Source organism: Antechinus flavipes, chromosome 5, assembly GCF_016432865.1.
Source record: "Antechinus flavipes isolate AdamAnt ecotype Samford, QLD, Australia chromosome 5, AdamAnt_v2, whole genome shotgun sequence".
In the NCBI taxonomy this organism is placed as follows: Eukaryota; Metazoa; Chordata; class Mammalia; order Dasyuromorphia; family Dasyuridae; genus Antechinus; species Antechinus flavipes.
The window spans coordinates 112,478,398-112,502,071 of NC_067402.1; the positions used below are offsets into that span (position 1 = coordinate 112,478,398).

The 23,674-nt window shown below is 38.7% G+C and overlaps 1 long non-coding RNA gene across 1 annotated transcript; it reads right to left on the minus strand.

Annotated features, from left to right (window-relative positions):
* Positions 1–808: 808 nt before the first annotated feature.
* On the minus strand, positions 809–22,986 carry LOC127537949 (uncharacterized). The gene is made up of 3 exons (XR_007947651.1): positions 22,736–22,986; positions 1,454–1,546; positions 809–1,359 (listed from the first exon to the last, which is right to left on the minus strand). It is a non-coding gene; the product is annotated as an uncharacterized LOC127537949 (long non-coding RNA).
* Between the last annotated feature and the right edge of the window lie 688 nt (positions 22,987–23,674).

A 23,674-nucleotide genomic window follows, 5' to 3' on the forward strand; every position in this document is an offset into this window, starting at 1 on the left:
AGACATTTTGAATGCTGTGGATTAGTTCATTTACCTTGGCAGTATATTTTCCAGAGAGGTACACACAGGACACATGCCTTGCCAGCTAGCTCAGTATTTGGGAGGCTCCAAAAGAAATGTAGGAGAAAAGAAGTATTAAAGTGTCTACCAAACTGGAGGTCTACAAAGCCCTTTTGTGCTGACTTCATTGTTATGTGCCTGTGAAACCGTGTCAGGAAACTGAATCACTTCCCTTTTAATTGTCCTAGGAAGATTCTGAAGATCACCTGGCAAAGGAAGGGACCAGACACAGGTCCTTTCTCACACTAAACTGCCAAGCATTTAAACTCTGCTGCTGAGAGCACAGCTCTGATGGGCCTAAAAGACTGTTTTACAGATAGCTCACAAAGGCAGGTGCTCACATGGTCAGAAGAACCGATGCAAGGACACGTAAAGGTCTCTCCGAGGAATTTTAGAATCGATTGTAAAACATGGGAAACGCTGGCGCAGGATCACCAAGCATGGCTTGCCCACATCAAAGAAGGCACTGTGCTCCAGGAGCAAAGCAGAATGGCAGTAACTCAAAAGAAACGTGAAATGCATAAATTTAGAAACATATTCACTCCAAACACTCATTTGGGTTATTTGTGTGTAACCTGTGGCAGAGGCTTCTAAGCTCATATTGGACTGATCTGCCACAATAGGACACATTATACCTTGACTCCAATATAATGATGACATTTTGATTCTCTTCAAGAAGAAAGGACAATAATCACCATGTGTTTTGTTGTGTTTTAAAAACATTATTCTGAGAAGGGGTCCACTGGCTTCTCAGACTGCTCAAGGTGTCCTTGATAGCAAAAGACTTAAGAGTTCTTGATTGAAAGAGAAATTATTATGAAAATTATAACAACTTCATGAGATGAAATTAACTTGATTTTAATGTAAATGATTATTTACCAAGTTCAGTGAGTTGTAAAAAAAAACCCAATGTTAAATTTTAAATAAAATGATAGCAAAGTATGCAAATAGGTTCAAGGAATCTTAGCTAAACTGATAGATGAGATTCACAATGGGTTACTAAGATGAGGATATTGAGGCAGAGGTAACAGAAAACAACCATAACACAGTGGGAACTGCTATTAAAAACAGAATCCTGGGAAGGATGGGCCCCAGTGCTGACCATTATAGCATCTCTTCCATCCTTATGAATGCCCCAATCCTCAAGCATAATATGATTGGATACCTCCCTCTTCCAAAGAACCTCTGCCAAATTCCTCTCCTGGCCCAGATGATCATGTTTGGGGTGGAGGTTCAAATGGTGGTATTTTTTAATTTAACTCCTCTTTTTTTTCTTTGTTCTTCCCTGGTCCTGGTTATCTAAAATTAAAAAAAAAAAGCCTTTAATAACTAGCAAGACAAGAACATTCCTCTTCTTCTCCCACAATATTGCTTTTTCTTTTCATTTTACTACCTTTGAGCTGAGAGAGGAGGGACTGTCTGAGCCCAGGGACCTGGGCTGAGCTTCTGTGATCTGACAGCTGGGCCATTTCTCTACCCCCAAGAACTGGGAGGAAGAAAAAGAGGAGGAAAAGGATGAGGAGGAGTAACCGGGGCCTCCATAGAATTCATTACTCATACAAAACAAAATTTGAAAGCAAAAAAATGAAAAATAACTTTCTATTCCACCCCAAACACATCCATACATAGAATTATATTTAAGTCCACATAATCCATTCTTGCCAGCCATCCCTGAATCAGACGCAGCTGGCTAGTTTTTTGTTTAGTTTTATTTGCAGTCTTCTTTAAGGTAAGCCAAAAAAGGTGTTTTTAATAGGCTACCAAGATCCCCATGGACAGGCTGTTACTTATAAAGTGACTCCAGTGGTGGGTTGGATTTTTAACTGGTTACCATAGAGCATTCTGCATTTTAGAAAATGTTTCCCAATTATGCAAACATGACTATCCAAGAGGGAGGTTAGTATTAGTCACTCTCTGACAAATATGGAAATTGAGGCCCAGTGAGGCTGACTGATTAGCCAAGATCACAGAGTTTTGTGAGGGTAGGTTTGGGATTTTATTAAATTGTAGGGCATTAAAGCTAGAGAAACCTTTGAAGTACTCCCTTTAGAGAGTCTAAGAAAGATGAAGACAATCCTGATTTCTCCCAGTGAATTAGTGGAAGTACCTGAACTAGAATCTGAGATTCTTTGTTATTGTTGTTGGCAAGAGAATTGGGGGTAAGTGACTTATCATATAACTAATAAGTGTTACATGTCTGAGTCTAGATTTGAACTCAGGGCCTCCTGACTCCAGAGCTGGTGTTCTATCCACTGTGCCATCTAAATGTCCCTAGAACCCTAGTTTCTTGACTCACAATTTCAAGTCCCCTGAAGCTCAGTGCTAGAAGGAATCTCAGAGGGCCATTTAGCACCAACCACCTGAATAGGAATCCTCTCCCAGTGATACATGACACAAGTGATCCATCATAGAGCTTTTGCTTGAAGACTCAGCATCTCCCGATTCAGCATCTCCCAATTCAGCTCATTCCCCTTCTGGAGAGCTCTAACAAGTAGGGAAGTCTTCCTGATGTCCAGCCTAAATTTGCTCTTTTGCCACTTCTGCCAAAAAAACTCTTAATCCTCTCCTCTCAAGTCAAAAAGAACAAATCTAATCCCTTTTCCACATGGCAGCCCTGCCATAACAATAATATTATTAATAATAATAGTTTTTATTTAGTTTTGTTTATAGTCTTTTTTGAAATATACAAAAAGAGGTGTTTTAACAGGACCGAGACCCCACAGTAACAACAATAATAATATTATTAATAATTATTATTATTAGCATTTATATAACATTTAAAATTCATAAAAACATTTTATACTTTATCCTCACAACAACCCTGGAAGTAGCCCCACTTTATCAATAAGGAAACTGAGACACAGAGAAACTAGTGATTTGTTCAGTCATATAGCTCATGAAATGTCTGAGGAGGAATTAGAAATCAGATCTTTCTGACTTCAGGTCCCATACTCTGTCCACTGTGCCACCCTTCTCTAATCTCAGACCAAAAAGGCCTCTCGATGCAATCTAAAATTGTATTATCTTTTTCACTGTCATGTTATATCATTGACTTCTGATAAATTTGCAGTCCACTAAAACCTCTATATCTTTTTAGGTGAGCTATATTCTAACTACTCTTCTGTCATATTTTACTTATGAAGTTAATTTTAGCTCAAATGGGAAACTTTATATTTAGCCCTATTAATTTTCATTTCATTATATTCAGGCTAACATTTTAGTCTAGCAGCCTAGAGACTGTTAGGTGATGGAGTAGATAGAGTGCTGGGACTAGAATAAGGAAGCTGACCAGCTGGGCCACTCTGGACAAGTCATTTAACCCCTACCTGTTTCCTCAGCTGTAAAATGGGGACCACAATAGCCCCCATTTCCCAGGGTTATTGTGAGAATCAAATGAGACAATGTTTATAAGGTGGTTATTAGCACAGTACCTGATCTAAAATAGCTACTTAATCAATGATTGTTTTCCTCCCCATTCCCACACTGAATCTGACATTCAACAGATCAGCTGTACCTCCCTGTATGAGTTATCTGCAAAGTTGATAAGGATGCCCTCTCTGCCTTTATCCAAGTCATTACTAAATACAGTAAACATTAGAGTACCAGAACAGATCCCTAAGGCACTTCACTAGAAACTACCTTCCAAGGTGACACTAAACTATTAATAACAATCCCCTGGGTACTGCTGTTCAGCTACTTCCCAATTCACCTAACTGCAGTAGCAGCCCATGCTTCTCCATCTTTAGCATGATTTCTACAAAACAGCATGAGAGATTTCATCAAATATTTGACTAAATCTAACAGTACCCCCAACACTCTCCTGATGAGCCAGTATAACATACCTATCAAAAGCAGAATGAGGTTAGCCCAAAGTACAGCTGGCTCTTTGTCATTATTTCTTCCTTCTTCAGATGTTGACAATTCATTTCTTTAATAATGTTTTAGAATTTGCCAGCAATTGGCAAAAAGGAAAGTGTATTGGCTACAACTTTTTTCCACTTTTTTCCCTTTTTGAACGTCTGGACAAATCACCTTCACCAACCTCTCATTCTCAATGATCTTTCAAGGACTATTCACAGTGGTTCAACAATAAAATTAATTTTTTTTCAGTACCCTTGGATGAAGTTCATGTGGGCCTAGTGGTTTAATCTCATTTAGGGTATCTAGGAACTCTCATTATTTCTCATTTATCCTAGGTTATCAACTCCCTAATAGACTCATTTCTGTTCTGTCACATTAGTCCAAAGATCATTTTTCTTAACAGAGTAAACAGAAACAAAATAAAAGTTGGATATTCCTGTCATCTCTCTGTCATCTATGATCATCATCCCATTTACCAGAGCAATCATGGTCCATCATTTGGTCAATTATTGAGCTATCGCTGGTCCTATCATTTCTTTGAGCCTCTCTTCTGTCCTAATATTATTTTTTCAATGTTGTCCTCAGATGTCTCACCAGCCTCAGGTACTCCTGAACTTTAGCCCTCCTAACACTATTTTTCCATATGTACCTTCTTTACTTATCTGCTTTCATTCTTTTTTTCTTTCAATAGTATTTTATTTTTCCAAATAAATGTAAAGAGAGTTTTCAACATTCATTTTTGTAAGACTTTGTGTTCTAAATTTTTTCCCTTCTTCCCTCTCCCCAAAACAGAAAGCAATCTGACATTGGTTAACTATGAGCAATTCTTTTAAACATATTTCCATTTTTTTTCATGTTGTACAAGAAAAATCAGACCAAAAGAGAAAAAGCACAAGAAAGAAAAAAAAACACACAAGCAAACCAAAAAAAAAAAAAAAGATGAAAATACTATGCTTTGATCCACGTTCAATTTCCATAGTTCTTTCTCTGGATTCTGCTTTTGCTCTTAAACTCCCCAAAGTCTTTGTTAAGGAATCAATCAGTTAGTCAATAGGCATTTATTAAACACCTATTATGTGCCAGACATGGTGCTAAATGCTGGCTCACAGTAAGAGCTGATGTAATTCTCCTGAGACATGAACATGAGTATTGTCCTTATTTCCCCAAATGCATTTCAGACTATGGAATATCACACACACACACACACACACACACACACACACACACACACACACACCACCTGTGAATCAGCTGTGAATCAGCTATCTGATTCAATATGACTAAGTCACATACTTTATAAATTTCTAGCTGGGTTCAGATCAATTTATTTGATAGCACATCTTTGTCATGCTAGTTGAATTGTCAGAATTTTAAACTGGGAAAAATTCACCAATTCATTTTACAGAGAGGAAAATGAGACCCAGAAATATTTGTTCATATTGATCTCAAAGAATGGAAAGAAAAAAAAAAAAGAAAGGAAGGAAGGAAGGGAGGGAGGGAGAGAGGGAGGAAGAAAGAGAGAGAAAAAAAGAAAGAAAAGGAAAGGAAAAAGAAAAAAATAACACAGTTATAGAACCTTGTCTTGTAGACTTTTTTGTTTGCATATATATATCATGGGGAGGAGGATTTTGTGCTTAAAGATCTTTGTAACAATTATCACCCTTGAATTACTTGCCATCTAGGAGAGAAGTTGGGGGAGAAGAAAGGGAGAAAAAAATTGGAGCACAAGGTTTTGCAAGGCTGAATGTTGAAAACTATGTATATGTTTTTAAAATAAAAAACTTTTAAAAAAAGAATTATGTACAGGATAAATAGGAAATAATTGAGAGGGAAGATACTAAAAATAAGCAGAATTGAGAAAGGTTTCCTGTAGAAGATAAAGTTTTAGTTGGGACTTCAAAGAAGCCAGAAAAGTCAGGAGGCAGAAATAAGGAGGAAGAGCATTGTAGGTATGGGGAACAGCCAGAGAAAATGCTCAGAGCTGAGAGATGGAAGGTCTTGTGTACTCAGAACGGCAAGGAACCAGTTTAACTGGATTAAAGAGTAAATGGTGGGAGTAAGGTATAAAAAGACTGGAAAGATGGGGGGAAGATCAAGTTATCAAGGGATTTGAACTCCAAATGAAGGATTTTTTTTTTATTTGAGCTGGTAGGCAATAAGGAGTCACTGCAATTTATTGAGTAATTAAGTAATAGTCACACTTGTGCCTTGGGGAAATCACTTTGGAGGCTAAATGGAGAATGGATTGGAATGAGAAAATATATTGTAATAGTCCAGTCATGAGGTGAGGAGGCTCTAGAATACTAACAGTATTAAATATACTGTTTTCCAAATAGCAGAGCAGAGAAGAGGATGTGTTGGAAAGATGTTGCAAAGGTAAAATCAACAATCCTTGGCAACAGAATATGGAGTATTCTGTTGGACAATATAGCAACAGTATAGGGAAGGAGAAGAGATAATGAAGACCCAAGAACGGCTCTTAGGTGTGATCCTGAAGGACTAGGAGGATGGTGTTGTCCTCTACAGTAAAAGTGAAGGCAGGAGGTGGAGAGGGTTTAGGAGGAAAGAAAATGAGTTTGGTTTGGGATATGTTAAGTTTTTTTTTGAAAGGCAATGGGAGTGATGAGATTGGGGATCAGCAGAGAAGATGGGGAAGGATAGGAAGATTTGAGAATCATTAACATAGGGAAAGTAACTAAATCTCTAAGAACTGATGAGATCAACAGGAGAATTAATATAAAGGGAAAAGAGAATTGGGTTCAGAGAAGAACTTTGTGGCTAGAGAGAATCATCAAAAGAGACTGAGAGGGAGCCATCAGGTAGGTAAGAGGAGAGAGTGATGTCCAAAAACCTAGAGGGAAGCAGCCTCAAGGAGGAAGGGGTGACCAGGTGCATGGAAGGCTATAGAAAGGTGGGAGAATACAGACTGAGGAGAGACCACTGAATTTGGCAATTGAAAGATCACCAGTGATTTCGGAAACAGGAGAAACGATGACGTCAGAGGCCTGATTGTGAGTTGATAAGAAGGAGGGTTGGAAGAGAAAAAGTAGGAACAATTACCGCAGATGTGTTGCCCTTTACAGTAATAGGAAAGACTGGGGAGGAGTGGAGAGTTTAGGAGAATGATAATGAGTTCTGTTTTGGACATGTCTAGTTCAAGATGTCTACTGGACATCCCGTTTGAGATATATAAAAGCAGTTAGGGTTATGTGACTGGAAGAAAATGGAGGTAGTACATTTCTAAGTTATGGCAACAACAGAATGATCATCCTTATGTATGGTGGATTGGAGGAGAAGTTCATGGAAAAAGAATAAATTGAAAAACTGAGAGGTTAGGGTGTTAAAGAAAGGGTCAAGCGTGTGTGTGTGTGTGTGTGTGTGTGTGTGTGTGTGTGTGTGTGTGTAAGTGCCCTGGGAGAAAAATCTTTCCTACCTGACAATTTTGATGATAGCCATATCTGATTGTGCCTCTTTTTCTAGATGTGTTTCTTTCCCTCTTTCTTGCCTCTTTCTCTCTTCCCAATATATCCACTTCATCCTTCTCTACTATATATTGTTCCCTTAACTAGCATCGGTACAAAATAAATGTTTTGAAAACTATTTATAGCATCTTTGAAAAAGGAAAATTTTATTGATTTTCTGTGTCCATAATACCCACATGTCCCAAGATATTTTTCCTATTTCTTCTCTCAGAAATATCCATTTCTTATAAGAAACCAAAAAAACATTTTAAAAAACCCAGTTTGGAAAAATGATCCTACACATTGAAGAAATCTAACCTTATATAACATTTTGTGGCATTTTAGAGCAGGAAAAGCCTTAGAGATCATTCAGTCTCTCTTCCCTTCATTCTACAGAGGAGGAAACTGAGCCCCAGGAGGCTCTGCCTTGCCAGAGGACACATAGCTAGCTAGAAATGAAATCCCCATTCTACAGCCTCCTAGTATGTCTCTTTCCATTTGCAGTAAGTTGCATTTACTCAGGTTCTTTGTTTTTAATTTTTTAAATGGTTAAGACCTCTAAAAGAAAATTATTTGTGTGACCCTGGATTACAATTTTTGCTTTATTTAGTGCCCCTCCCAATTACAGATATGCTTGTAAATGTTTAACAACTGGTTGGCAAGGAGGGGAAATGTACTCCCATCACACTTTTAAATTTAATCTGCATTATTATCATCTTCTCCACCATTTTCTTAAGTCTAAACAATCAACAAAACAATAAATCAAGTACTGATTTGTAAATTTGCTGATTCATTTAATAATCAACCAGAGCCAATGTGAGCTGGTTCCAGCACACCTCTGCTCCCAGAAAAAGAAATGGGGAAAAAAAAAAAAAAGATTCCTTCCACCTGGATGGCAACATTAACCAAGGTAGCAATTCCTAAAGCTTAGCATCCTAAGAAATGTCAGCCACAAAAATCTTCTTTCCACATATAACAGAAGTATATTCTAACCCTGAAAAAAGGAGGAAAATTTGCATTAGAAAGATGTTAGCTAGAGAGACAATATAATTAGAGACAGATGGCAGTGGAGAGAAATACCCGAGTTCAAATCCAGTCTCAGACCTTTACTAGCTCTGTCTTTCTAGGCAAGTCATCTAAATTATATCTAAATTTCCTCTTCTGTAAAAAATAAATAAATAAATAGCATCTACTTCCCAGAGTTGTTGTTGAAATGAGATACCATTTACAAAGTGCTTTGAAAACCTCTAAGTGCTGTATCATTACAAATCATTATTAACATATCTATTAGGGCACAATTCAATTTGCAATATGATAAAATCTAAGGCAGTGAATAGTTCCATAATTAGATTTTAATGTGCAATTGTCAGGGGTTTAAATGATAGGAAAAACATGGACTCTCCTTCTTTGCTCTTCTCATCTATTCCTTCTGCAAATGGCTACCCAAGAATGCACATAACCTATTTCACAGCATTGTTGAAGAAACCAAATGAGAAGCTGGAAGCATAGATTTTATTTAAAATTTTAACTTGGTATGAAAGTTAAAGGAACAAGACCAATAGGAGAGTAGCAGAATTCATGGAACTTAGAGCTAAAAGAACTCTGTAATCCAACCTCTCTCATTTTATAGAGGAGGAAACTGAAAGCCCAGAGTCAGTCAATCCACAAGTATTTATTAAATATTCACATTTGCTAGGTATTACAAAGAAAGCCAAAATTCAGTCCCTCTTAAGAAGCATAAATTTAAATGGAGAAGACAATGTGTTTAAAAAAGGGGAGGGGAAAGGCTTGGGGCACGGCAGGAAGGCCTGTAGAAGGTGAGATTTTACCTAAGATTTGAAGCAAGCCAGGAAAACTAAGAGATAGAAGGAAAGAGGCAAAGCATGTGGGATAATCAATACAAAAATACAGCGGAGATGGAGGGTCTTGTTCAGGAACTGAAAGACTAATGAACTTGGAACTTAGAAGTGTTTAAGTGAAATCACAATGTCACACAACTAGTGAGTGACAAATCTTCCAAGTCCACAGTGATTGTATTTCCACTGTAGGACACTGCCTTCCCTGTCTAATCTACATACCCTGTCTTTTCTTGCCACTTGTCTCAGCATCCTTTCAACTCAAACACACATTTGTTTGGGGTCCCCACAATACCTAGTACAATGCTCAGCCCAGAGTGGCTATTCAGGCAATGCTTGGAGTTTGTAACAAATAAGAGATTCTGAATGTTTCAACTCCTAAAAACAAGAAGAGATTTTTTTTTAATTGCCATCAGTCTCTAAAATAGCTCATCTTTTCTGACTCACAAATCTGTCTCTTCTGAGATCCAGAGTCCCATTGCCAGTGGCCTGATGGACACCCTAATTTTGATATCTCATCAGCACCTCCATAACAGAATTTGTTGTATTTCTTTTGGGTATGTGCCTTTTTGTTCTTACATTTCATTCATTTCTGAAAATATCCTTTCTGCTCCCCAGTGGGCCTTTTTTTACAACAAAAATTAAGAAGGACAAAGAAAAAAACAAGAAGTTGTTATCTTTTCCCCCAAGCTAATTCCTTCTCCAAACTCCCCCATTTCTGTTGAGGAAACTGCCATCCTTCACATCGTACAAGTTCCACCCCCTGAAGTCATCATTAAGACATCCTCACTTCCCCATACACATACTCCCCACATTCAATCAGCTGCCAACTCTTGTCAATTCTATCTTTCCTAGGTCTCTTGGGATTAATCCAGTCACTGCCATACTTGAGAGCCACTTCTTGCTTGAATCATTGTAATGATCTCCTATTTGGTCTCCCTGCTTCCAGTCTTTCTCTTGTCCATCCCTTTATCCTATCCACAGCCACCAAAATCATTTTCCAAAGGCACAGATCTAAGTCATTCCCCTGCTCAACAAGCTCTATTGTTTTCCTGTGACTTCTGGATGGCAAAGGGTGTTTGAGACCCTCCAAAATCTAGTTCTCACCTACATTTCCAGCCTTATCTCTTTCTACATTACAGATAAATATCTCCATCTCCATGGCATAAATGGTGGCTCAGAATATATGTCCCCATCTCTGCCTCTCATAATCCTTATTTTCTCTTTAAGGTTTATCTAATCATGAAACTTTTCCTCATTCCCTCCTCTCCTCCGTCCCCAGCTACTAATACTTTCTCCCTCCCCAAATTTCTTTGCATTTACCCATTACCTACGTCTCCACTCATTGTTTCCCCATCTGTGAAATAAAAACGTTGGAAGCTAGGAATGGACTCTCTCCTCATCTCTACCGGTTTTGGTTTTCTTTGAGGCTCAGTTAGGTCTTCTGTCACCTCACACTGACCACACGGATTGCCATTGTCTCCTTTAAATTATCTTGTATTTGTTCATCTATTTAACAGACCATATCTGACCCCATCCCATGGAGGGTAAACTCCTTAGATTTTTCTTACGCTTCACTTTCTATCCTGAGAGCCCGACATCAGCTCAGCAAGTGGAGAGGGGAGGGAAGATTTTAGCTGGAACTTGAAGGGAGACAGGAAAGCAGGGAGGTAGAGATGAGGAGGAGAATACTCTAGACATTCAGAACAGTCAGAGGAAATGTCTGGAATGGAGGATGAAGTGTCTTATTAGAGGAACAGCAAGGAGAAAAGTGTTCCTTGATTGGGTGGGAGGTAAGGTACAAGGGCAGCTAGGTGGTACAGTGAATAGAGTGCCTGTCTTTGGAGGCAGGAAGACTCACATTCTTAAGTTTAAATCTGGGTTGAGACACCTATTAGCTATGTGGCTCTGGGCAAATCTCTTTGCCTCAGTTTCCTCATCTGTAAAATGAACTAGAGAAGGAAACCACTCAGTATCTTTGCCAAGAAAACCCCAAATGCACTTGGATACAACTGCAGCAGCAATAACAGCAAAATTTCATTATATTGAACTGAAGGAAATCGGTGCTTGTGGGGACTCTCTCTTGTTGAGGCAGCTTTAGCCGACAAGATCTCCACACACGGTGGGCACCAAGGCTGGTGGTCCGATTCTCTCCAGCTACAGACACGGAATGTCCTCCTAGGATCTGGTTGAGTTTTGTTGTTGTTTGTTTCTAACAAAGTTATCAGTGACTGTTGAGTTCTTGAGATAACTCCATGGGTTATAAATGAGTCACTTCCCAGGAAGCATTTCAATGGGAGAAAGTCTGGAAGGGAAGTTAGTGAGAGGCTCGGCAGAAAAGGGGTCTCTGAAAGAGCCCCTGCCTTGAGTGAGGGGACAGATCAACACTCACACCCACTCCATTCCCTCAGGCTTGTGAATAAGACAGGACATCAGCCCAGTTTGATCCAAACCCAGCTGTTTGCAGAACAACAGCTGGGGCCCACCCCTGCACCCGGGGAGGCAAAGCAAAACAAAAGTCTGAATGATGTCAGGGAAATTAAATTCTCTTTTCCTCCCCTTCCCTCCCCTTCCCAGCCAAAGAGCTTCCCATGAAAGAATAATAGCTCACACATTTTTAGCCCTAGTTCTTGCAATAATGCTGTTAGGAAAGCTGTAACTGGTCCACTTTACAGAGGAGGTAGTTGAGGCTTCTAAATAGGCTGAATGACTCTCCAAAGACTACAACCCTTCATTGGCAGGAGTCGGGACCAAGTTTCTGACCGACTAATCTTTCTACCCCACCAGGCTGCCTCTTAGTCCTGTTGCAGAGGCCATAGCCAGATGCAGAAAGAGAAGACCGAGCGTTTTTATATAAAATCACTTCATTTCTCAGAGTTAGGTTTCTCATGTGTCCAAAGCAGAAGTTAGAGATCTGAAGTCTCCTCTAGCAACAATGTTATGGGATGCTGGTCCAAACCTCTCATTTTACCAAGTGCTGAGAGAGAGAGAAAGAGGAGGGAAAAGAGAGGGAGAGAGGGAGAGAGAGAGAGAGAGAGAGAGAGAGAGAGAGAGAGAGAGAGAGAGAGAGAGAGAGAGAGAGAGAGAGAGAGAGAGAGAGAGAGAGAGAGAGAGAGAGAGAAAGGGGAAGATAGGAGAGGAGGGAAGAAGGGAAAGAGGGAGGGAATGACTTGACCAGTTATTGATTGACATTGTGTCTTTATCAATCCAGGTCCCCTGGTTTCACAAGAACCTCGGAGGTCATCAAGTACCAGCCATACTTGAACAGGCGTCCCCTCTGTGGGATTCCTGATAAGCCTGTATCCAGCTCCTCCTTGAAGTCAAGGAACTATTACCCTATAAGGCAGCCCATTCCACTTTTAGATGACCCTAATTAGTAGGAAGCTTTCCCTTACATCAAACTAGAAATGAGTTCTCTGTGATTTCTGCCCTTTTGCCCTTGTCTTCTGGGACTGAGCAGAATATATATAACAAGTCTTCTACATGAAAGTCCTTCAAATTCTTGACTATAGCTAATGGTGTGCTGGTAAATATCTTACAACTAGCTTGAGAAGGGGCAGGAACGCATGTACCTATAACATACTTTTAAACTGAATTTTCACTATTAACATTTGCACATTACTCTAAACCAGAGCTACAAAGCTCAATGCCAATCAAAATCTCAAATGAGTTCTATAACAATTGGAAAATGTTTAACAAGATAAATAAAAATTCAGATGTTAATCTGCGGTTTTCTAAGTCAATATGGAGCCTGTCAGGACCCTTTCCAGGTAAGTTGACACCACTCATTTAGATAAATCAATAAAAAATAAGCCAAACTAGGATTTGTAGCATCTCTCACTTTCCAGAAGAGTATATCAAAGCTATGGTTTTTTCCAGTAGTAGATGGCTGTGAGAGTTGGACTGCAAGGAAAACCAAACACTCATTAGCACTTACAAATTGTGGTGTCAGAGGAAACTTTTGAGAGTCCCTTGGGCAGCAAGGTCTTGGACAGTCCATTTTTAAAGAAATTGAATCAGGTTATTCACTAGAAGGTGAAAGACTGGAATGCAGCTTGAAAACTTCAGTCATAATGAGAAGACAGGACTCTTCAGAAAAGTCCCTCATGTTGGGAAAGACTGAAGGCAAAAGGAGGAGAGATGAGGTGGCTAATGAACATGGACAGACTTCAGAAAATAGTGGCAGATACAATGGCCTGGCCAGTGCTGTGGTCCAAGGGGTCACAAAGAGTCTGGGGCTACTGAACAACAGCAAAGAAATGTCAGTGCTCCCACTAAAGATTTAACAATCAGCTCTTGGTAGCTGGGATGAGCCAGTTTCTGATACAGCTGTCACTAAGCTAAGCATCCCTTGTTACTCCAAGAATACTCAGTGCACATTATCCAACCGATGCAACCTCCTCCATACCTTTCCATGCATGGGGTTCCAATTTATTATTATGTTTCTTAACTGTAGAGCACACTTCTCTGAGGAGAAACTGGGTACTACTAGGGTGAAATGTTGTTTACATTGTCCCAAGCAGAGGGTGTGTCCATTACTTTTGCTTAACTGTTTTTCTTTGTTACAAGGGAGAGTTCAATGGCGGGGAAGGGAGGCAAAATTTCTGGAAATGACTGAAATGTAAAAACAAAAGGCACCAACAAAACTTTTTTTTTTATGATTTTCTTTTTTAAAGTACCAAGAAGTGAACACAATATTCCAAGTATGACGTAATTAGCATAGAGAACAGCAGAATTCCTATGTCCCATGTACTTAGAGATGTATTGACAAGTATTTAACAATTTGCTCTTTTAAAAAAAAAAATCCATCCACAACACACTTTTAAGTTGAATCAGAATTATTATTAAAACTTTGTTAAGTCAATCAACCAAACAGTAAAAGGGGCCCTAGTTTGTAGCACTTGCTAATTTCTGAGATAGATATGCTAGATGGCTCTAGCATTTTGAGACTGATACTAAACTATAGGTAAATATATATATATATATATATATATATATATATATATATATATATATATATATACACATACACACACATAGATATGTATCCATATATATATATACATATTTTATTGCTGGTTAAGCTCAAATTAGCATTTTTAGGTTTGTTGATTCTTTTTTTTCCTCAATAGTATTTTATTTTTCCAAATACACATAGTTTTCAACATTCATTTTTGTAAATCTTTATGTTCCAAATTTTTCTCCTTCCTCCCCCTTCCCCAAGACATCGAGCAATCTGATACAGCTTAAAAATGTGCAATCCTTTTAAACATTTCCATATTTGTCATGTTGTGCAATAAAAATCAGACCAAAAGGGGGAAAATCATGAAAAAGAAAAAGTAAACAAACAAACAAATTAAAAAGATGAAAATACTATGCTTTAATTCACATTCAGCCTCCATAGTTTTTTTTCTCTCTCTCTGCATGTGGATGGGAATCTATTGGAATTGTCTTGTCTCACTTATTGCTGACAAGGGCCAACTCCATCACAGTTGATCAACACATAATTTTGCTATAATTGTGTACAATATTCTCTTGGTTCTGCTCACTTCACTCAGCTTCAGTTCATGTAAGTCTCTCCAAGCTTTTTTGAAATCAGCCTGCTCGTCATTTCTTAAAGATCAATAAAATTCCATTACATTCATATACCATAACTTATTCAGCCATTCTCCAACTGATGGGCATCCACTCAGTTTCCAGTTTCTTGCCACTACAGAAAGAGCTGCTACAAACATTTTTGCACATGTGGGTTCTTTCTCCTCTTTTATGATCTTTTTGCGATACAGACCCAACAGTGACTCTGCTGTATCAAAAGGTATGCACAATTTGAAAGCTCTTTGGATTTAAACACTGTTGATCTTAATAAACACACAATTCACTAAAACTTCCAGATCTTGGTCTATGAACCCTCTATGTACAACCCATTCTCTATTTGTATGCCTGATTTTCTAACCCAAAGATAGACCTTCATGGCCATCTCAACTCAATTTTATCTTATTAAATTCAGTCCTTTATGCTAAACTTCCCACACTCTCACATTATGATTCTGTTCAGAGGTCTACTGCCTAATGATGTTCTTCAAGCTGAGATTGAATGACCCCTCATCAGAGACCCTCTAGCATGTCTGGCTTGATTAGAAAGCCATAGAATTGGACCTAGAGTCAGGAAGACCCAAGTTCAAATATTGCCTCAGATGCTGGACATGTCACTTAATTTCTGCCTGCCTCAGTTTCTTCAGCTGCAAAATGAAAATGATAATAGCTCCTATCTCTCAGGACCTCTTGTTAGAATGAAATGAGACAATATTTGTAAAATACTTTGAAAACTTTAAAGTACTATTATAAATACTCATGTTATTATATAGCTGCCACATATAATATATAGCTATTATATAGCTACCATAGCCTCTGAGATTCCTTAAGAAAGTTATTTTATAGCTCAGAGGCTCAATTTCTTCATCTATAAAATTGAACTAGATGATCTCTAAGGTCCCTTCAAGCTTTAAATCCTTTAATTCTACGATCCCAGGAGAATCCTAGAAATGAATATTAGGAGTCTCTGAAGACCTTAAGAAGGGCGAAAACTGTGGAGATTTTGGGGGAGGAGAAATGAGTGAAGAGGAACTTGAGAAATAAACATTCGAAAGTGAATCCAGAAATGTATTTAAAAAGAGACATTTTACAAATAAAAATTGACAACTGTTCCCAACCTTCAAACATTTATAGAAATGAAGAGTCATGAAAATATTTTAGCCAGAAGGAACCTTAGAGATGCTCTAGTGGTTCTCATAGTTTTGCATAGTGGTAGAATAATCCTTAGATTGAAAAAAAAATAGCAAAAACTTTGGCAAGAACTCATAAAGCAAAATCCTCTAAAATTATTATTTTTAATGTCTATTGACAAAGAATGTATGGGGTTTGATTTTTGGTTTGGGGTTGAGTTTTTTTAGCACAAACTCGAAGTATTTCAGGGATTCTTATAACATAGTTTGAAAAATACTATCTATGTCAAAGACTCATGATAGAAAATGCTATCCATCCCCAGAAAAAAGAACTATGGAGTCTGAATACAGACCAAAATATATTATTTTCACTTTTTTTGTTTCTCATGGATTTTTTCCTTTTGTTCTGATTCTTCTTTCACAACATAAGGTATATAGAATTATGCTTAATATGATTGTACATTTATAATCTACATCAATTTTTTTGTTGTTTGGGGAAGTGGATGGGGAGGAGGAAGGGAGAAAAATGAAACTCAAAATCTTTTAAAAAGAGTGAATGTTGAAAATTATCTTTACATGTAATTGAAAAAATTAAATACTATTAAGTGAAAAAAGATAAAAAGAAAAATACTATGTCGAGTCTATCTTCCTATTTAACAGAAGAGAAAACTAAAGGGAAGAGAAGAGTTAAGAAAGTATTCTGGAGAGCCAATAAATGAATCAAATGTCAAGAAATGGGCTGAGAGATTGGTTAAGATGACTGAAGATCTTGATAGATGTTATAGGGGATGTGGGAAAACTGGGACACTAATGCATTGTTGGTAGAATTGTGAAATGATCCAACCATTCTGGAGAACAGTTTGGAATTATGCCCAAAGACCTATCAAACTGTGCTTAACTTTTGATCGAGCAGTGTCTCTACTGGATCTGTATCCCAAAGAAATCATCAAAGATGATGCAAAAATGTTTGTAGCGGCCCTTTTTTTGTAGTGACAAAAAACTGGAAAATAAATGGATGCCCATTGGTTGGAGAAAAGTATATGAATGTAATAGAATATTATTGTTCTGTAAGAAATGATAAACATGCTGATTTCAGAAAAGCCTGGAAAGACATAAATGAACAGAAGTTAAGTGAAATGAGCAGAACCAGGAGATCACTGTACACAGTAACAGCAAGATTACGTAATGATCAATTACGATGGACTTAGCTCTCTTCAAAAATGAGATAATTCAAGACAATTTCAATAGTCTTGTGATGGAAAATGCCATCCACATCCAGAGAGAGAAATAAAGAGACTGAATGTGGATCAAAGCATACTATTTTCATTTTTTGTTGTTTGTTTGCTTGTTTTTTCTTTCTCATGTTTTTCCCCTTTTGATCTGATTTTTCTTGCACAGCATGATTAATATATTAAGAAAAATTTCACGTTTAACTTTTATTGGTTATATTGCTATATTGCTTGCTGTCCTGGGAAAGACGAGGAAGAGAGGACAAAAAAATTGGAACACAGGTTTTGTCACAGGTGGATGTTAAAAACTATCTTTGCAGGTATTTGGGAAATAAATACTATAATAAGAATAAAATTTAATAATAAAGAATAATCTTTACAATAAAAAAGGAAATGGACTGAGAGCAAGAAAAGGATCAGAAGTAAAGAAATTCTTATTTCTTGCATTTCATTCTGAGAAGATGGTAGATAAGGCCCCACAAAGAGTGCTCAAATTGTCATAAATCAGGCAATTTATCATTTTCAAAAATGCAAGTATGAATGGTGGTGCAGGTATACAGTGGGGATGTGTACCTCAGTTCAGAGCTCTGTATCATTGTCCTTACATCTGATTCTTGTCATACAGCAAATTCAAAGAAATCAAATGGGAGGAAGGGCCTTAAAAACAGGTATTCTGGACTGTAGCCCTCTTATTGAGGATATTATAATGAAGAAAGTTTGTTAACCTTGCTCAGATGGATTTGAGGAACTTTGCTAAACTTATTATGATTAGGAGAGTCTTGCACTCTTTGCCTAAATGAAGCTCACTGAACCAATTACTGGGTATACAGGAGTGTCCTAGGACATACTTCTCATCACATAAGTAGGTCAATCGATGGTCAAGCATGGAATTATTTGTATCAGATAGGGCCTAGGGACAGGGAGATGGAGAAGCCTACAAGAGACCAGGAATGACCCAGTGCTGTCTTGGATCTTTATCAATGAGGGCTAAAAGTCAGACTTACAACTTTTGCAAATGACAAGAAGGTGGGGGGTGGGGACACAACTAACCTGTTGCGTGAGAGAGTTAAGATCCAAACCATCTTAATACTCTAGATGGAACATGGCACTAAATCGAATGAGATGAATCCCATTTTGTGGTCACTGATGTAGACCCAGCCATCCTAGAGAATGATGTCAAGTGGGCTTAGGAAGCATCGCTAACAATAAGGCTAAGTGAGTGGGATAGAATTCCAGCTGAATTATTTAAAATCCTAGAAAAGACAGTGCTGTTAAAGTGCTACAGTACACCAGCAAATTTAGAAAACATGACGGTGGTCAGTAGATTGGAAATGATCACTTAACATCCCAGGGTTAATGCATTTCACGTGCCAGCAAGGATGTGCTTAAATTCTGCAAGCTAAGGGCAGCTCGGTGGTTAGAGCACCAGCCCTGAAGTCAGGAGGACCCGAGTTCAAATCTGGTCTCAGACACTTAATACTTCCTAGCTGTGTGACCCTGAGCAAGTCACTTAACCCCAGTTACCTCAGGGGAAAAATAAAAAATAAAATTGCATAATTCATATTGAGTTTGTAATCCACTAAAACCTTTTTCAAGGGCCCATGACTTCAGGGCTGGTGCGCTATCCACTGCATCACCTAGCTGCCCCTGAATCATGCAATTTTCTACTGTGTGAATAGAGACATGATATTCAGAATGAAAAAGGTGGTCATCCTTCTGAGTACATTGCCCTGATCAGACCATATTTACATCATACAGGCATTCCATCAATCAATCAATCAATAAACAAGCATTTATTAAGTGTCTACTATGTTCCGGACACTGTTGGACACTGGGGAAACAAAAACAAAGAGTTTGCACTGTACATAGGGAAAAGCAACATGTACATAGGAAAATAAAATAAATCCAATTGTATTTAGTCCTTTTTAACATTTTTTTTTAAAGAAGGTCATTCAAAGAGATCTAACTCAGTTTCAATTGATCAAGGATGGACAGAAGCAGCTAAAAGAAAGAACACTGGGAAATTAAACTGCTTGCATTTTTGTTTTTCTTCCCGGGTTATTTATACCTTCTGAATCCAATTCTCCCTGTGCAACAAGAAAACTGTTCGGTTCTGCACACATATATTGTATCTAGGATATACTGTAACCTATTCAACATGTAAAAGACTGCTTGCCATCTGGGGGAGGGAGTGGAGAGAGGGAGGGGAAAATCAGAACAGAAGTGAGTGCAAGGGATAATGCTGTAAAAAATTACCCTGGCATGGGCTCTGTCAATAAAAAATTATTTAAAAAAAAATAAAGATGGTCATTAACAAATTGAAGATGACCAAGTGGAAGGTAACCAAGATAGTGACAGAATTTCATGTCAACCAGCTAATAAGCATTTATTAAGCACCTATTATGTACCAGGTTTTTTTTTTTTTGATAAACATGAGATATTTTTGTCTTCAAGAAAGAGGAATAGGAAAACAAGGTAGCTTTCTCCATGCACTTGGAAAGAATCAGTTTATTCAGTTTGTCCCCAGAAGGCAGAAATAAAAGCAGTGGGTAAGTCTTATGAGAAGCAAATTTTAGTTTGATTTAAGGGACAAATTTGCTAGGAGTTAGAACTGCTCCAAAGAGTAATAGGCTACTTTGGGAGAAAGTAGAATTGCCCTTTATCAGAGTTCTTCCAGTCAAAGTTAAGCGACTGTTTCTTAAGGTCACTATTCCACTGAAGGAGTCTGGCACAGGTTGTACTGAATGGCCCCTGAGGTCCCTTCCAATACTGCAGTTCTATGAATCATTGGCATCTAAGGCTATTCTTGTTTCTAAATAGACATTTGGATACAATTTTAAGAGAGTAATGATAAGGAAAGGAACTGGAGTTGTGATTTCACTGATGGAAGGAATTTCAAATGAGGAAAATATCTCTACCATTTCAGGTCAACTTTTTCTACAACATGTAACATCATAAAGAGATGTCTAAAAAAGAGCTTCTTAAACTTTTTCCACTTGGGACCCTTTTTGCCTGAGAAATTTTTACATGACCCTGGGTATTTAAGTATATAAAATAGTATTAAAAATATAAAATATAAAATAAAAAGTATATAAAATATAAAATAAAATAGAAAGTATATAAAAATAGAGAATAAGTATATAAAATATAAAAAATAAAAATAAAATAGTATATAAAATATATAAAATAAAAAGTATAAATGAAACATTTGTAAATAATAAATCATAATTTCATGACCCCCATAGGGAATCTTTTAAACTAAAGTTTAAGAAGCTGTAATCTAAACTAAAGCACAGAGCATCTGTGTTTTACCTCAGTTCACACAGTCAGAATATGTTGGAGGCAGATCTTTGTGACTCTGAAGCGACTTCTCTATCCACTTCATCATGCTAGCTTTTCAATAGAGACTATTCTATATCCCTTAATTTGTTTGATCTCTGAATCAATCATCAGTTATTCAAAGGGCCAACTTGATTTGGGGATCTAAGTACATTTGTGTTTTCTCAAGTTAAGGGTCATAAGCAGGGGTCCAGACACACAAGCCAGCCCCAAAATGGAAGTTATGTGGGAAAAGGTATTCCTTGCTGGGAAAATACATGTAGCTTGTTCACTTGGTTTCCAGGGTAGATCAATTCCTAAATGAGAAGTAGATATGAGGAGAACCAGCTGGGCTTCTCCCGGCTTTGGGAACTGACCTTGGTTTCTAGATCAGCACATTACTTTGGGAAGTTTAATCAGAAAGGAGTGACAGCTGCCCAGCTTTACTTTAATTAAAAAAAAACACAGAACTCACTGTAGTCAGCTTCCTTCTGCTCCCCCTAAACAGAGGTTACATTCCCAGTGGACTACAAGACCCCTCTGTGGGAACAGAGGTCACTGATCTGGAGGGGCTGAGCCCACGTCTCTGATGCAGGCTCCTGGGACATGATGGCTCAAAGGTTAGCCAAATAACACTTGGATCACGATGGAATGGTCGTATTCCCGCACTCACATCAGGGGCAAGGGAAGGAAGGACTTTTTTGGGTAGGATGGTCTCTGTTGTTATGTTCCAGGAATGAGCATTAGGAAACCCCAATCTTCCAAGGGAGAAAAGTAGAGTCAAAAGCTCAATAATCTTCTTAAGGAGCAAAAGCTTGAACTTATTGCTCTACTCAAAGTCCCTTCTTTGTTGAAGGTGACTCACTCCTTAGAGTGCAGTAATAATAATAATAGCTAGCATTTACATAGAGCTTTGAGGTTTGCAAGAACTTCATATATATATATATATATATATATATATATATATATATATATAAATTGATTTGTTTTCTGATGTTCTCCTAACAATGGGAGTGCTGTGCATAAAGTCACAGCCTCTTCCTCCAGACCAAAAAGCATGGATGTATTAGGAACTGGCTGGTCAAGTGAGGGAATTTAGAATGGAGAACAGCTTAAATATCTTCTATGCTCTTCATTTTAAAAAATATTTTTATTTATAGTTATTATTTTTACATTACCAAATATTCCCACTTAACTCTTACAACAAAGAATATTTTGGCCCCTTATTTATAGATAAGGGAAATGAGGTTCACTAATACAATAATCATTCTAGTTCATCTTCATCACTTTCCTCATCTCCTGCTCACACTGTTGTATTTGTTGTCCAGTTGTTTCAGTCATGTCCAACTCTCGGGGTTCCCATTTGGCAAAAGATAATACCATTTCCTTTTCCAATTCATTTTACAGATGAGGGATTGAGGCAAACAGAGCTAAATGAACTGCCAGTCCACACAGCTAGAACACCTGACTCCAGGTTCAGTGCTCTATTTAGCTATCTAGTTGAACTATCAGCTATTTTAAAAAGCCTCCTAATTGGGCTATAGAGGTCCTAGGATCATAGAAGCGGCTGAGCCTGGATTCAGGAAAGATCAGATATTTCCTAGCTGTGTGACATCGAGCAAGTCGCTTAACTCTTTTCCTCAGTTTCCTCGTCTGTAAAATGAGCTGGAGAAGGAAATGGCAAACTAGTCCAGCATATTTGCCAATAAAAACCCTGAATAGAGTCAAAAAGAATTGGAAAGAACTGAACAACATCATATAGTTGGTAAGAAGCAAGGGCAAGAATTGAGCGAATCTGGCTGCTCCAGATCAAAGGAGCTAAAAGTTTGCTTTCTTCCTTTCGGCCCTGGCCGTGGTTCTCAAGGCAACAGGCTCAGCAGCAGGAAAGCTTCCCCCACCGGGTCCCTCCAGAAGAGCCTCGGCCGGGGCTGGCCAGTGCTGAAGGGGTTAACCAGGCCTTCCTGGAGCTGAGATCACAGGCTTCCTGAGTCACCCTCGGGTTTTAAGGAAACTCTTCAAAAACCTGAGCCAGTGACTCCGAAGAACCAGGGAGAGGAAAGGAGGAAAGAGTCGGGACAGTGGGCGGGGGAAGGGGTACCGGTTAAGTTATCTCTTTCCTATTGTCTGCAGTATTTGGGGCTGGAAGGCAACACCCACCGCCCTTTCCCTGGGCCAGATAGTCATCTCCTGGGGTTATCTCAGCCAAAGGAAGAAACTGTCAATACATACCCCTGCCGGGCTCCCCAGTCAAACACCAGCTGAGTACACTAGGGAGGAGTTTCCGGTTTGGGGGCTGCTGCTAGCCAGAAGTGGGGGCCCTGGGCCCATCCACGGAAGGCAGGAACCGGGTCCGCTGGGGGAGGTCGAGAGCCCTGACACTGACTCGCTCGGGGCGTCTCTGGACCAGCTCAGCTCCCCCTCAGTAATAACCCCCTTGTCCATTCAGGAGCTCCGAGGGAGGACAGCCTGGGAAGAGTAAGGACATCATAACGTTTCATCACCACGAAGAGGAACATGACGTCTCCAGTTTCTCTTCCTGGCTTTGTTCTAGAGTCTCTTCACATCATTCCCCTTTGTACCTCAACCTTCTAGTGGTTTCCTAATATAGTCATAGATCTCCTGGCGGATAGAGTGCTAGACATGGAGTCTGGAGGCCATGGGTTCAAATCCAGTCTCAGATACTTGCCAGCTGTAGGACCCTGCCTCGGTTTCCCCAGTTGTTAAATGATGATAATAATAGCCCCTATCTTACAGGGTTACTGTGAAGATCAAATGTTACAACATTTTGTAGGACCCAGACAGCCGTAAAATGCTATATAAATACTGCTGTTGTTCTTTTTAGTATCATTCTGGAAATAATTCCCTAAGCTGCTGCCATTTGCCTGACTTGGTACTCAGGTCAACCTTCAGGCCTCCCTCTTTGTCTTTTTCTGCAGAAATCCTTCTCTTAGGAGTCACTTCTCAGTCAGTCAGCCTCAGCTGATTTCCTATCCCTCCCCTCAGGTCTCTCCCTCCTCAGATTTTCCTAAAGTACTTTGGACCTCTCTCTTCTGTTTTCCTTCCTCATCTTGCCACTGGATGCAAACAGTTCTGGAGGAGAAACTGAGGTGGGTGATTTTGCACAGCCCCCCTCACTTAAGTCCAATTCACTTACATGTTATAGCACCA